Consider the following 15,980-nt stretch of genomic DNA (forward strand, 5'->3'; position numbering starts at 1 on the left):
ATATAGAGTTGTCGACTGCAGAGTTTCAGGGGAGTATATATATACACACACACACACACACAGACACACACAAAATGGAAATTCACACAAAGATTTAAGATGTTATTACAGTGAACTTAATGTTAAAAGATAAATTAATGCACGCATAAAATAGTGTTTCTCTGCCTTGTCTGACAATTCCTATCTGTTTAAATAACGTTTGTTATTATATTTTTTTTCTGACTTTACCCAGTGGATAGTGATGCAATATTATTAATGATCATCTACCTGTTGTATCGGTCTGTTATTACTGTGTTTGTCTTTTTCCCAATTGTGCACCGCTGCGGAATATGTTGGCGCCAGTAATGCCAGTAATAAATAAATAAATAATACTGTTTTTATCATGTTGTCCCAATGAACTTAGGGTCAGCTTTTCTAGTTAATCATTGTTGCTGGCTTATCGCGTCTCCAAATCAAGCTTCTCCTACGCCATCCCTTCATTCTGCAATAGCATCATTGTTCCCAATAAAAGAAACCAGAACTCTGCTTGTTACCCGAGGTCAAAGACTTCAACATATCATTGTGCTGTATCATGTTTCAATGCTCGATTAAGCCAGGACAATACTTTAGCATGTGTAGAATGTCAATCAGATTCTGCTTGCTGCTCAGTGGACCAGACACAGCGTTCGTATTACCGGACATAAAACAAATGTAAAGTAACCTATTCGTTTAACATCCTTACCTTTAGCAGGTAAATTAGACCTGACTAGATGTGCATTTTTTTTTCTCCAAAGTCAGTCTTAAATTGTCAAGAATCACATTGCATTGGTGGGTCGCCTAACTTCATCTAGAATCAGGCGTTTTGTAAAATTAGAAAATGCTTGGTAGACTAAGATATATTTATTCATTGTCTAATGCAAGTAGAAATAAGTATAATCTGCCGGGAATTTGTGATTATTGTTCATTTTACAGTGCTTAGATTTGTACCCTTATCCAAGGTGCTTTGCGCATTCTAGTCATTTTACAATCACAAATGAGCACATTAAACATTGGTTTTTTTTTTAAAATAGGTAACTGTAAAATCCCAGATGTTTCTGAACTACATTTCCCATGATGCTTCCATGAACATCTGGAGTTCGGAGTTTACCTATCAATGGGCTAGGTTAGTACTGACAACTGAGGAAAGATCAGGTAGGTGTCAGACCAATGGTGGGAGAGTGGATAAAGAGAAGATGTAATGATATCAGATGAGATCGACTGGTGATGACTGGTGAGAAGGGCTTCAGTTGGGGTCATTAATGGTGGCAAGCTATCAAGGACATCATTAGTAAATAGAATCTGAAGAATGTGCCATGTGGCATTCTACATATGATAAGGCAGTAGTTTTTATTTAGTAATAAGTAAAGAGGAAGAGGATGTGGAACTTGGCTGAAGGATTGAGGTGAGGGTTTTGAGGCAAGGTTGTGTATTGTATGAAAGTGTAGAAGGTTTTTTGAGAACAGAATTAGAAAATAGAATAATATTACATTGTAAATCAGTGAAGTCTTTTTCAAAGAGGGTGAGAATTAAGCCACAAGACTACTTTAAGGAGGTGCTTTGAAACAGTTTGAAGTGGTATAATGGTGTACAATAAAATCTAAAGAAAAAATGTCCTTGTGCCCTATCCCAAATCCCTGTGCACATTTAAATAACTGGATACTTTTTTAGTATCACTCCAATGGTCATTCAAGTGTAAGCTTATCTGCCACGCCAAAACAAACCTCTTAGGTGAGTCCTACACTAACAATTCACCTTTTAGCTTCAGGTAAAAAATCTCTAATGAGACAGAGAGCCCTAAATACTTAATAAATCTTAATAGGGAAAATATAAGGTGGGCGGCATTGTAACATGGCTGTGTGATACAAAAGCAAATACAAACATACAACATGAAGCCCTGCGCTCAAACTCCTATTACTACTGGTATAATGGTGTGACTGTACTGACCGTCCCAAGAACACTGACAGAATGGAAGCCACCAGGTAAAATTTCCTTCAAGTCATTTTGGCCTTATCGGATGTGCCTCAGCTTTTATGGGCATTTAGGACACTTGGTCATTCACATGTATTTTATGAAACAGGCTCCTCAGACACTGTGCCTCCTGACACCCAGGGCTTGCTGTATCTTAGGCTGGGGTCACAAAGGACATAGAGACTAATAGATTGCATGTATGACGGAGATGATCTCTGAATGGAAGTCTGCAGCTTTACAAGCCCTTCTCTCTTACCCAAGCACTGTCCTGGGGAATACAACAATCTGAGACTTCTCAATAAGAAATCTCTACTGTGGCACATGCGCACGCCAGCCTGGTTTACATAAGCTTCTCAATGAGCTATAGTACAGATCATCGAGAATGGGGAAATGCAAGCGCAGGCTAGCAAAGACCACCGACTGCTTCTGTAAGCTCTGTAAAGCTTCTGATGAATTCTCCACTTTTATAAAATGTCACAAACGTAACAGGCTCCAGACACTGGACAAATGCTTCATGTGTGGAATATTCCTTTAATCTTTAAAAATAATAATAACAACCTCTTGCTTTTCTTCATTTGTAAATATCCTCACTCATCCTCCTGTGTAAATGTCCTTTCAGGTCAATGGTTCTATCTTTACCACTTCGCAGGCTCACTGCCTATCTGTCCTCTTGGGTTCTGACCTCTCTATCATTCCTCAAATCCAATCAATCTTCAAATCCTGCCTCTATCACCTTAAAAATATCCCGCTCAATTTAATATTGTTGGATAAGCTTTTCAAATTATATCATATTTTTGGTTTAACTTTTATAATATTTAATGTTATAAAAAATATATATTTTTTAATTAATATTTAGATTTTCTTTTTTTTACATATTGATTATGATATATTTTTTGATATTTGGATATGTTGAAAAGGTCACTTTAAAAGTTTATCCGTAAATATTAAATAATTTGGAAATTTTGGCCAGCATTATTAAATCGAGGCCATGGTTTATATAAAAACAATTATAATGTCTGACTGAACCATTATCAGTATTAAAAAAACAAAACCTTGTCTCTTGGCTTAAAAACATTATTTCACACAGGTAACGCTGAGCCACATATCCTTGTGATTTTTGAACAATGCTAAATATATTATTATTCATATGATTTAAGCTACTGACTAAAAATCGGTTTTGTAAGATTAAACAATAATAATAAAAAAAATTCTGTCATTCGTTTATAAATTTTACCGCAAGAACGCGCATGATCTCAATATGCAATTAACTGTGAGAATCTCATCCTACAATCAATGTAAGTGCCCAGATGAAATGAAAATTGATATGGAATTTGTGTAATAGCCTTCAGTAATAGTTGCCTTACATTTTCAGTAATCATTTGATTGGCACTTCATTGGTATCATTAGCATTTCTCTAGAACTGACAATGGAAAATGCATTTACAAGAGCTAAAAAGAATATTCTGTCTGCAGTGATAATTGACGATGAAAACTCTGAAAGCTGCAGGCTGGCTACAAAGTAACAATCACAATCATTTCAGAAAGATTAGACGTTAACTTAAAGGGAAACTCTAAGCACTATAACTACTGTAGCTTAATATCGTAGTTATGATGCAGAGATCTACGGGTGCTGAAACTCCAACTAGTTTTTGTCAAACTTTTATTTAAATAATCTTAAAATAAAATGGGGATTTTTTCGCCCTCTTTCGGGCCACTAATGTTATAATGAGAGGTTTAATTCCCTCGTTACTTGTGCTACTGCTGTTACGTCTTTTGTCAAGGTGAAGGAATACCCCATCATGTAAGAAAAAGAGATACAGGACACAGCCTCGGCGTCACAACTAGTTGCGAGGTCGTAGGGTCTGTCCTGATAGCCTACTTCAGAGCTGCAGTATAGGGGGTAACCCAAAAATAGAATTAAGTACAATAAAGGAGACCCTTGTAACAAGGGGATCCCAGGGGGAGTAGCTCTGGAACAGAAAAAGGAAAAGTAGTACTAGTTAAACAACTGGAGTCAGGAAAGAGGGGGAGATGCCAAATAATGATGGGTAAAAGGGTGAATGGAGTAGAGAGACAGGATCAGCAACAGAGTAACCCTTCTCCACCTTAGGCCCCCCACAGCTCCCAAAAACCAAGTGTGCTTGGAGCTGGTAACCCAAAAAAAGGAAGGACTCACCCCCCCCCCCCTTTTCCCAAAAGCAGGCTAGGGTCCTCTGGACACAGGGTCCTTGTGAGGAGACCCTAGTAAGCCTGCAAAAGACGCCAAGAAATCATATACACTAAAACTAACTAACTCTTGTAATCATACTAACTACCTGAGTGCTACCCAAATAAGTGAAAAAAGGAGCGTTTTCCTGTTTTTTTCACTTATTTGGGTAGCACTCAGGTAGTTAGTATGATTACAAGAGTTAGTTAGTTTTAGTGTATATGATTTCTTGGCGTCTTTTGCAGGCTTACTAGGGTCTCCTCACAAGGACCCTGTGTCCATAGGACCCTAGCCTGCTTTTGGGAAAAAGGGGGGGGGTGAGTCCTTCCTTTTTTTGGGTTACCAGCTCCAAGCACACTTGGTTTCTGGGAGCTGTGGGGGGCCTAAAGTGGAGAAGGGTTACTCTGTTGCTGATCCTGTCTCTCTACTCCATTCACCCTTTTACCCATCATTATTTGGCATCTCCCCCTCTTTCCTGACTCCAGTTGTTTAACTAGTACTACTTTTCCTTTTTCTGTTCCAGAGCTACTCCCCCTGGGATCCCCTTGTTCCAAGGGTCTCCTTTATTGTATTGAATACCCCATCACTTTCATCTCCTTTTTGTTGTCTAGATTTGTGCCCAAGTTTGTTCCATTTATTTTGTTCGGTTCCAGAACTGAGACCACCCCAGACACCCATTAGAACATGGAACGTTAAGTATCATGTACGAAAACCACAACGGAACAAACTAATTGAATGCTCCACTAGGTGGACGCCATTTCATCTCTCGAACGCATTTAGCGGGACTTGGTCGTCGAGTGCCTGGAACTCATTTCGTCCAGGCACTCCTGCGAACCCCGGTCATCATGGACCTGCTGATCGTTCCCCTATATACTACCGAACACAGGGAGCATTCTCTACTGATCTGCTTTCATCTAACTTGTGTGGTTTTCATACAAAACCCCACAAACGGAGACCGGCTCTTGCCACAACTTCCCTGGAACTATTCTGGGCTTCAACCTCGTGACAGGCAGGTCAAAACTTCCCTACAATGGCGATCCAAAACTACCAAACGGAACCTGGTGATTTTTGTATATTATGTTCGCCCAGATCCCAGCTATCTGGGGTTGTGACTTTTGTGGGGTTTCCATGTATGTTGGGGGTACTTTTGGGGTGTTCAGAAATTGTGATACTTTTCTGTTCCTGGAGACAATTGAGTTTGTACAGTTCCTGACTCAATTATCTCTCAGGCACATAGGAGGAGTTTACTGACTGTATAAATTTGATGCCTGTACTTCCATTAAACTGTCTTCTCCCAGCATTAAGCCTCGGCTCATGTATGAGGGGTTATGCTAAACCAGTTATATCTTACCTGTGGGATTATTTGCTTGTCTATATGGGGAAATACTGCCACAGTCAATAATAAAAGTTCATTTAAAAATCGATACCTCGATATCTGGCAGCCAGCTACCTTAGCTCCCTGTCAATCATTCTCATAAACTCTGTATTTTGCACCTTGCATTCAGCATTGAGAAATTGTCCTAAAAATGAATAAATGAAACATTATTTCTATTTCTTGTCTATTTCTTTGCCCTGGCTGTGCCTAGATTGAATTGGATTGTTAGAGCAATTGATAAATCTTTTATATAAATTTTAAAGAGAATGAAGCATCTCATGAAAAAAAGGATGACACACATTATATGAAATTTTCAAAGTTTTCTTTAATTGCGTAATTAAAAGAAAAGTGATTGCCCCCTTTAATATGTATGCAAATTGCCCTGGTGTTGAAGTTACATCCTTAAAGGGACACTATAGTCACCAAAACAACTTTAGCTTAAGTAGTTTTATAGATATAGATCATGCCCCTGCAGTCTCACTGCTCAATTCTCTACCATTTAGGAGTTAAATCACTTTGTTCATGTAGCCTTCCTGCATATGACTTGCACAGCCTTCTTAAACACTTCCTGTAAAGAGTCATCTAATATTTACACTTCTTTTATTGCTAATGCTGTTTAATTCAGAATTATTATCTCCTACTCTGTTAATAGCTTGCTAGACTCTGCAGGAGCCTCTTGTGTGTGATTAAAGTTCAATTTACTGAGCAGGAAATAAAAACTTTTAAATTAAAGGGACACTCCAGGCACCCAGACCACTTCTGCCCATTGGAGTGGTCTGGGTGCCAACACCCACTACCCTTAACCCTGCAACTGTAATGATGGCAGTTTTTTACTAGACAGCCACTAGAGGGCACTTCCTGGTTCATAGCACAGGTTTTCTGTGCTATAGCGTCGCTGGACATCCTCATGCTATGTGAGGTCCTCCAGCGTTGCTAAAATCCCCATAGGACAGCATTGAAAACATTTTCAATGCTTTCCTATGGGGAGGTCTAATGCGCGTACGTGGCATTGCCACGCATGCGCATTAGGTCTCCCCCGCCGGCTGACGTCGGCGGGGGAGGAGCGTGGGCGGACGCTAAACCACCGCCGAGGGACCGCTCAGGTAAGTCACTGAAGGGGTTTTCATCCCTTCAGCAACATGGGATGGGGGGTGGGAGAGAGAGGGGACCTGCAGTGCCAGGAAAACGGATTGTTTTCCTGGCACTGGAGTGTCCCTTTAAGTAACATCTGATTGAAAATGAAACCTTTTTTTCATGCAGACTGTGTCAGTCACAACCAGGGGAGGTGTGGCGAGGGCTGCATGGACAGAAACAAAAGCTCCTAAACGGCAGAGAATTGAGCAGTGAGACTTCAGAGGCATGATCTAACACCAAAACTACTTCACTAAGCTAAAGTTGTTTTGGTGACTATAGTGTCTCTTTAATATTGTACTGATTCTGCTTTTTGTTATCCATTACATTCCAATAATCAATAATAAGGAGAATACTTTATTTCTTGGAGTTTCAGAACGATATTATAATTTATTTCCCTTAATTATCTGCCTGTTTGTAATCTCAATTCCACATTCTTCTATACACATACATTTCTGTCTCTCCTGCTCTCAATTTCTCTCTCTCTCTCTTTCTCTTTCTCTCTCTCTCTTTCTCTATTTACACGATTTCACAGCTGATTTAGACAAAAAAAAGAACTAAAAAAAATAATGTATTTGACTCATTTCATGCTTTTAATAATTATCCCCTTCATTTTATTATTTTGTGTAGCTGTTTGTTTTAACACTTGTTAAATCCTTAGAACCGCTATTCGGCTTTTACCAAAATTATAGAGCTTGCAGCTGCTATTTGGCGAGATCACTCTATACCTTTTTTGTTCGTGTTTATTATTTTCTCTGCATGATGAGCACACTCTGTTTGCTCTATCTGTCCTCAATCAACCCTGAATAAACTAAGAATTATAGTCATTCCTCCTTAAATATTAATGCGTTTATCTAAATGACTTAACCTCTAACTCATTCTAGTTTAAATAAGGATGTCTTCTGGCCAGTAAGTTCTCCTAGAAGACTTCAAACCACTATATCTCGGTTTATTGTGCCATTTCTAATCATAAATTGGACAACCACTTACAGGGTAATTATTTGTTTATGTTTAGTTGGGGAGTTTCTTTGCATTTTACTAAACTCTAATTATAGTGTATTTTTAAGATGAGCCAACATAGTAAAATATTTTAACTTTTTGAATAAATCTAAACAGTCAAAAAAAAAAAAATTTTTAAGTTTAGAGCAAAATATATCTGCTTGTCGTGTTTTCCACTTCAAATCCTTTGACAATGTAGTTATTTTAAACTTTTTCTTTCAGAATTTAGTTTTCAGAACACCGCAATTCACGTTTTAAGTAATAACCTTGAATATGCTTTGATGGATGAAACGGGGAAAGGAGACAGAAAAACATAATAACCGTTTATTTATTTTTATTCATTGTACATCCTCCCTTCTTAGAAAGGACAGATATTTTGGCAAAGTGAAACCTACCATTTTTTTGAAACGATTGCATTGTTGTGATTAGCAGGTTGTTCTGTCTGAACTCATAACTGGCAATTGTTTAATAAAAAAAATCATGTATTTGAGTAACTGTTCATTAACATTTCAGTTTGTGATTGACAAGCAAATTCTAACTGTGTCAAAAATAATAAAAGAGAAATTGCTTCCTTTCATGACTGTTCTTATGCATTATCTTTTTACACACATGAGCTGTATGTCATTCGCAACCAGACCCAATAGTGGGATCCAGCCAATATATCTAAAACATATAAATACAACAAATCATAGTACAATAATGTATACACAATTAGCAAGAACACTTTCTGGTAGCACTTACAAATTTTATTTTGTGGTAAATTAGCATAAAAAGTACAAAAGTACATCGCCCGCAATAGGGGGTACAAATCTCTTCTGCGGTCCAATTTGGAAACCCGCCTGGAAGCTGAACTCGAGAACTCTGAGAGACTCCTGAAATATGATCCAAAATGACTAAAATGCTTTTTATTGGCATAGATAAACGTAAAATCAAATAAAAAGTAAAATGACTAATGTTGGGAAAGATCCTACGCGTTTCGTCCTCTATTGAGAACTTCCTCAGGGTCCAACATGTAAATTGTACAATAAAATACAAAATGCCAATCACAGAGGCTATGTTTATATGTTTTAGAGAGATATAAGCTTTACCCCATAATTATATACTATATTCTATATTGTTGCGGTTCGTGGCATACTGGGAAGCAACCTTAGCTTGAAGCTGTTTATCCAAAGTTTAGTCATTATATATTTTTATTCCACTGTATATTGGTGTTTAGGTGGAAGATCCCATTTGCAACCCTACCTAAGGCATTGATTCATTTCTATATATTTCAGTATACATTATGTCTCTATACTGTTTGTAGTTAAGATGTTCCCCCATTTTCACTAATCAGGCAGGATTCTTATTCAGGAAAATATTTAAAAAATTTCAGTCTGGCAACTGGCAAATTAGTATTTATAACTACAGATTCAGAGTAACTTTATGAAGAGAGGACTTAATCTACCTATACAAATAAAAAAAAATATCCTAAGCCTGAGTTGGTCATAAAATATTCCAAAATTGTCAAACATTTTCCTCTCACAATAATTCATAACTTTGCAATTATGTGTCACTTTGGTTCCTCGTGAATGAAAGAATTTAGACACTCTATGGTATCCTATCCTTTATTTAGCAATTTTTCACACAGACTCTAAAACATTATCTTAGAAGACAAATAAGTTTCTCATATAAAGTAAGTTTGACAAAGCAAATTATAATATTGTCGAACTGCTTTAGGGCATTTAGACAGCTCTTGATATTAATAGTAATACAACTTCTAAGAATTGCAACAATGTGTAAAAATATCTGTATTTGAGAATCATACCTGTATACATTATGTACAGTTAAAGGGCCACTGAAGTCACCCAGACCACCTGATCTCCATGAAACAGCCTGTGTCCAGTTGTCCTGTCATTTAACCCTTCAAGGTAAAATAATGACATTATGCAATGTTTACGTTGAATGGGTAAATACACCTCAGGTGGCTGTTACACACGGACAGCCACGGGATGCACTTCGGTGGCACTGATCAGGTAAAACTCAGTCAAGTGATGGGGAAGCCCACATTAGAAAGCGTTGATTCAATGCTTTTTATATGAGAAAGCTTGAATGTGCAGGTGTCATTCACAGTGCATGTGCGTTAGTTCTGAAACGCTCCTCTATGGATTGGACCACACCAGAGGAGGATATGCCTCCTCCGTGATGTTGCGATAGGAGGAGAGGTGAGAAGCGCCGATGATGCTTCAACGCTGGAGCAAGATAAGTAAAAAACACATGGGGGGGAGGACATATCTAACAAGGGATAGGGCCCCTAAAACAATATGATTAGTGGTTTGTATTCCTAATGCCTTAGGGCTCTTTTAATTTATTTATTTGTAAACCGCAAGGAAGTGAAATGTTTTAGATCCAACCTGCATTGGCCTTTGCACTCAATTTCATAAAACATAAAAACAGTAAAATTGGCTTTACAGCAACACTAAAACTTTTCACCCGATTTGATAAAGTCTCTATATAAGACAAAACGCATAAATGTCCCATGCTTTTATAATTTATTTATTTTTAGTAAAAATAGATTTTTGCACTTTACTTACCTTGCAATTGGATTTCTATGAATAATGCCCTCTACCTACTGAGTATTTTGACGTGCATGTTTTTATTTGTTATCGAAAGCATCTTATAAGTCAAGGACATAACAATAGAATGTGGCTTGCATGTTTAACTCACCCATGATGGGGATTGTACCACTCTGACTTACTATTCTCAGAGCAATTTTATCACACAAGTAATGTATTTCCTAAATAAAGCAGTAAATACAGTGACTCCAACCCAAAGTTCTGGAGAACACAGAACTGCTTACTATCCAGATGTTTGTGGGTTGCACTTTAGGTTACTGTGTTGCGCAGTTACATTACGGCAACCAGGGGCTCCCTGATTTAACCTTGCAGCTGAAAACATTTCTGTTCTGCATAAAAACTATTTTAATAGGATACTCTCAAAGAGAGCATCTAATTGGTACAGTGTGGCCGTTTGCCATGCATGCGCACCAGCCTGCCAAGGCATTCCTATGGGAAAGCATTGGATTGGCTGAGCTCAACGATCTTGATGATCTCAGCCAAAGAGGCAGAGCTTCTGCAAGGAGACTGGCGCAGTGCGGTAGAATAGGTTTGTAAAATCACATTTTTAACCCTGGCAGCACTGGCCTGGTCACCTAAATGGTGACTAGGGCACTACAGCATTAAGAATACATTTGTGTTACTAACACTATAGTGTTCTATTAATAATGTATGTAGGCAAACTGTGAATTAGGGGAAAACATCTAGTGATAGTGAACAAATAAGGCTAAAAGGAATTATATAAAACAGAAAAATGAATGCAATAGGGACTACTGAATATAAACTGGTGAAAGGGATGCGTTTATAAGGAATTTATTAAAACAAGAGACATTCCAGTAGGTGCACAGAAAACACTAAGGTTTATTCGGTAACTAGTAAAGTGCAGTGACTTGAAACCCCAATTGCCAAATTTATTCCAAAATAGGTAATTTAAAAAAAATTCTAAGACTCTGCTATAATCACAGGTTGGATACTTTAGTTACAATGGTACAATTCAGTGCCTAGCGACTAAATTCCATTGAGAGTAAAGACAATTTATTATCTTTTCTTTTTGTCCTATTATGATTAATGGATTCTAGTACGATGACCAGGCACAGCCAAACTGTGAAATGTTAGACAAACAGTCTGCAGAGAGAGACTTACAATTTCAGGTTGGCACGCTGCTGGATATTTGGCTTCAGGCTTTCATCACGTGTTCCAATTCACAGAATAGAAACTGTAGCCACTCGTAATCCTTTAATCTATTGTATCCTTTTGTTCAACAAAAGAAGAGTTTTGGAACCTGTTGTGTGGATATGACTAGTGGCATCGAGCCTTATTTTGCTGTTTTGCTATTTAGCATTTAGGGATTTGTGGACAGATTATGACTAGCTGGTAGATATCCACTTTCAGCTTTTACTCTGTCGGCCAGGCACAGAAAGCGTAGTGGTTTATCACAGTCCTCTAGGTACAACGTGATACATTTCAGATATGACTGCAGTTTATAACTTGTAATATCGTATCCACTCCAAACACTTAGACTGCCAAAATGACCCCATAAACATGGCGCTTGGTCACTGTTCTTTTGATCAGTTGTCCTATGTGTCCGTGATAACAGCAATTTGTGTCTCGCCGTACAGTGTCTGCTTGGAGCGTTTGAATTGTAATTTTGACATGGTGAGAATTATTTCTAAATATCTTAGATTATTGTGCTAAACATCAGAAAGAAAATATACTCTGCACAGAGTCTGTTCACAGCTCTAAAAGATTGCTTTTTGCTGCACTTGATAACTAGTTTTGCCAGATCTGTATTTTCCCCAAAAACTTGTGAATACATGTCAAAGTATTGAGCGTTGGCGAGGCTATATACCAGCATAGAGATAAACAGGACAAATCTGCTGTGATATAGAATCAAGCTACATAGTGATGCTAAGTATGATATTTTTTAAGCAGTGCTACCTACGAGATCCAGAGACTACAATATACTGCCGGAACTCAGAAATTTCCACTACCTTTAGGATGGTCAAAATAAGCTTGAAAAAAAAACAATCACCATTTTCTGTTAATTCCATGATATTAATACTCAGCTCAGAAATTGGTCTCAACAAATAAATAAGTGTGCGTAGTTGGATGGAAGGTGTGCTTAGCTGATGTAACATGTTTCATGATTGATGATCTCAGCCATGGAGGCTGGGCCAGCCGCGGCGAGACCAGTGCATGGATGGGGAAGAGATATGTAAAATCAGCTTTCCTGAGCGATCTAAGGGGGGCTATGGATCTCAATAGTTAAGTGAATACTATAGTGTCAGGAATACTCTCCTGCAACTGTCATTTAAAGAAAACAACACACACTAAATCTTTATTGAATACTATTCTAATAATCTACTTCCTTAATACTTCCCTTACCTTTTGTGTCCCGTTACCCCACTGCCTCTAGCATGTAAGCTGGGACCGCAACCCCTCTGTTCCTGTGCGTCAAACTTGTTTGGTTACAATTACATGTTTGTTAGTCCATCCATTCTAATGCGCTACTTAATTTGTTGGCGCTATATAAATAACAATAATAATGCATGTAGGATTTTCTGTCTCATTTGTAGGATGGATGGATGCAGCCATATTTCTCGCTTTCACTTCTTAAAGTAAAAGTGAATAAAAGGTAAAAGTGAGTATCTCTTAAAAACGAATTATTATAATTTGCTGGCAATTAGGTCTCAAAATTTATTGATTACATTTTAATATCTAGGAAGGGGTGCCATTTAATTGTTTTTGCATGTATAAAACTATGTATTTTGAACAGATATCCAGTTAAAATGTATGAAAGTTGTTCACAGCATTTAATTATTTCTAAATTCTTACAGCAATATGTGATCCACTGAATATTATTAAATAGAACACCTTCGCGGACAATGTGATGAGCTAATTAAGGTGTTTAGACTTTAACTAAACAATATTAATATTGGAAAATATTGGTAATATTGAGTGCAATTAACTAATGTATTGCCACGTTTTTTTGGCCAAATGAAATACAGGAAGAATACAAAATATATACAGTACCCAGGAAATATACTATTGTGAATAAAGCAATATCAATCCACTATCTGCTATAAAATATCGATATCTTCAAGGTTACTCAATAAGATTACCAAAACTCAAGACAATGCAGAGTTCTGAGAATTCTTTTAACCCCTTTAGGACACTTGACGGAAATATTCCGTCATGATTCCCTTTTATTCCAGAAGTTGTGTCCTTAAGGGGTTAACATGATTATTTATGCCTAACGTCCAATTGTTCCGTGAATTCCTGACAACGCCTAAATAAATATTTAGGTTTTTGATGAAAATATGGAAGTAAATAACAAGGGGGGTTATGAGACTATAGAGATGGGGAGCGGGGGATAAAATAACAGAGAAATATGGAAAACTATATATTCAGTCATTGTGCCAAGAAGTATAATGGACAAGGACCAAAAGATAAAAATTACAAATTAAAATAAAGTTCCATGAACTGAACACTTATTAACAATTATATGTTGATCGAAGATTATTTTAAATGAAAATATTAATTAAATGCTAACCATACATATTATTTTATTCTCAAAGCAGGGTATGGTATTAACTAGAACAGTGTAATTTTGATAAGCTTTCTTTTAAGACAAAATTCTGATATTTATTCCCGTTTATGTATGAAAATTAAAGACGTTTCTTGAAAAATCTTTTTTTTAGCCCACCACAACCTTGGTGGTGTTACAGTCTTCGAGAAGCATGCGGGAGATATTCTGCAGAGTACTACGCAAGCATTGTATCGGGGTACAGACGCAGGTATTTAAATACAAGTGGACTGAGAAAGAAAAGTATCTAGACACTCACAATAGTTGAGCTCAAGATTTTTACCTCTTCGGTGGGATGGCGAATACTTTAACCAAGAAAAGATCAACCGAGTTGATGCACATGAAACATCAGAGGGTATATAAAAACAGTTCTGGAGTCAAGTCCACAATCAGATGACTATTTAAAAAGTCAGTTGCAAAGCTTGCAATTACACAGCAATGCATAGAATAAGATACTACTTTTGTACATACAACATACATTTTATTGAATTGACATATCTGTGGGACAGGTCAGTTGCCATCTTTATATGCACAAAAAGGTGTTCACACCAGAGTCAGTACTTACAATCGTGATCATGTTGTGCTTATTTTTACTTAAATGTTTTAATGCAAAAGTGAAACATAACAGAGATTTTTTCAAGCACATCATTTTATTATTGTAGAGCTCTTCACATTTTTCATATTTTTAACTATTGACACAGTGTGTGTTTTATAAGGCGTTCACGCTAGCATTGCAGAAGCTATTTCTTTCCATACCTCATGAATTGCTCCCTAAAATTTCACATTCTCTCCCATGTTTAAACAAAGTCACAAAACTCTTCTTGGGCTAATGAACTATATTTAATATCTCAATACTTTCATAATATCTCAATACTCCAACAGTAATGTGGAAACACTTTGAAATTATATTTGGTATCTGATGAATTATTATTATTATATTTATATAGCGCCAACAAATTCTGTAGCGCTTTACGATGGGTGGACTAACAAACACGTAATTGTACACATTCAATATACCATTTCTAGAAACTTGAAAGTGTTATGAACAGAAACGGTGAAGTTATTCAATGCAATTAGAGTTAGACATACAATTTCAAATTTTCATATAGTTGCTATATATGTAATGGTATGCAAATGAATGTTAACAATGCTACCTCAGTGGTTCGTGCCCCATCTTCCATATCTCTAGAACATTAACCAACCTTAGAGTCACACTTTCCATTTTGACAGTGTATTTGCATTAATACCTTGAAATATTCTGAATTATTTCATTATAGAGTTATACTGAACTTTCACATTTGTGACAGCAGTGTTAAATATATCTGATGCAAGCAAATCCATTTTCATGTCCTATTTTAGCTATATCATCTCCAATGCAAACTCTCCAAACAATTCATTGAAAGGCCTGAAATATGTCGTTGAATGTGGACTTATCATGGTAACCTCTCAAATCTACAAAGATGAATTCATTTGGCCTAATGGGGGTAGGACTTAGAAGAAAATCAAGAAAAAGGTAAATAGAATTACATTTATAGCAGGAACATTCTGTAAATTCATTAAAGGAACTCTATAGTCACCAGAACCACTACAGCTTTATGAAGTGGTTCTGATGTCTATAGCATGTCCTTTTGAGAGAAAACGCCTCTAGTGGCAGTCACATAAAAGGCCACTAGAGGTGCCTCCTAGCCCAGTGCTGCACAGTGTGCAGCTCAGTTTCCACTCTCTGAATTGAGGAGCTGAAAGATCCCCGTAGAGATGCGTTCATTCAATGCATCTCTATGAGGAGATGCTGATTGGCGCAGCCGGCATTTTTATGCGCATATGCCATAAACTTCCATTTTTTTCGTATGGGAAAGGATTACATAGGTTGAGTTTATCAAGATTGATGATCACGGAGTCATGGAGGCTGGGCCAGCAGCTGCAAGTACGGTGCTGCGATGGAGAAAAGGTAATAGAAACACATATTCTAAGCGATCTGGGGGTGACTCAGAACCTAAATAGTTAGTTATAGTTAAAGGACCACTATAGTGCCAGGAAAACAAACTCGTTTTCCTGGCACTATATTATTAATAGGTCCGCCCCACCCTCATGGCCCCCCTCCCGCCAG

The sequence above is a fragment of the Pelobates fuscus genome, chromosome 4 (genome assembly GCF_036172605.1).
Source record: "Pelobates fuscus isolate aPelFus1 chromosome 4, aPelFus1.pri, whole genome shotgun sequence".
Classification (NCBI taxonomy): domain Eukaryota; kingdom Metazoa; phylum Chordata; class Amphibia; order Anura; family Pelobatidae; genus Pelobates; species Pelobates fuscus.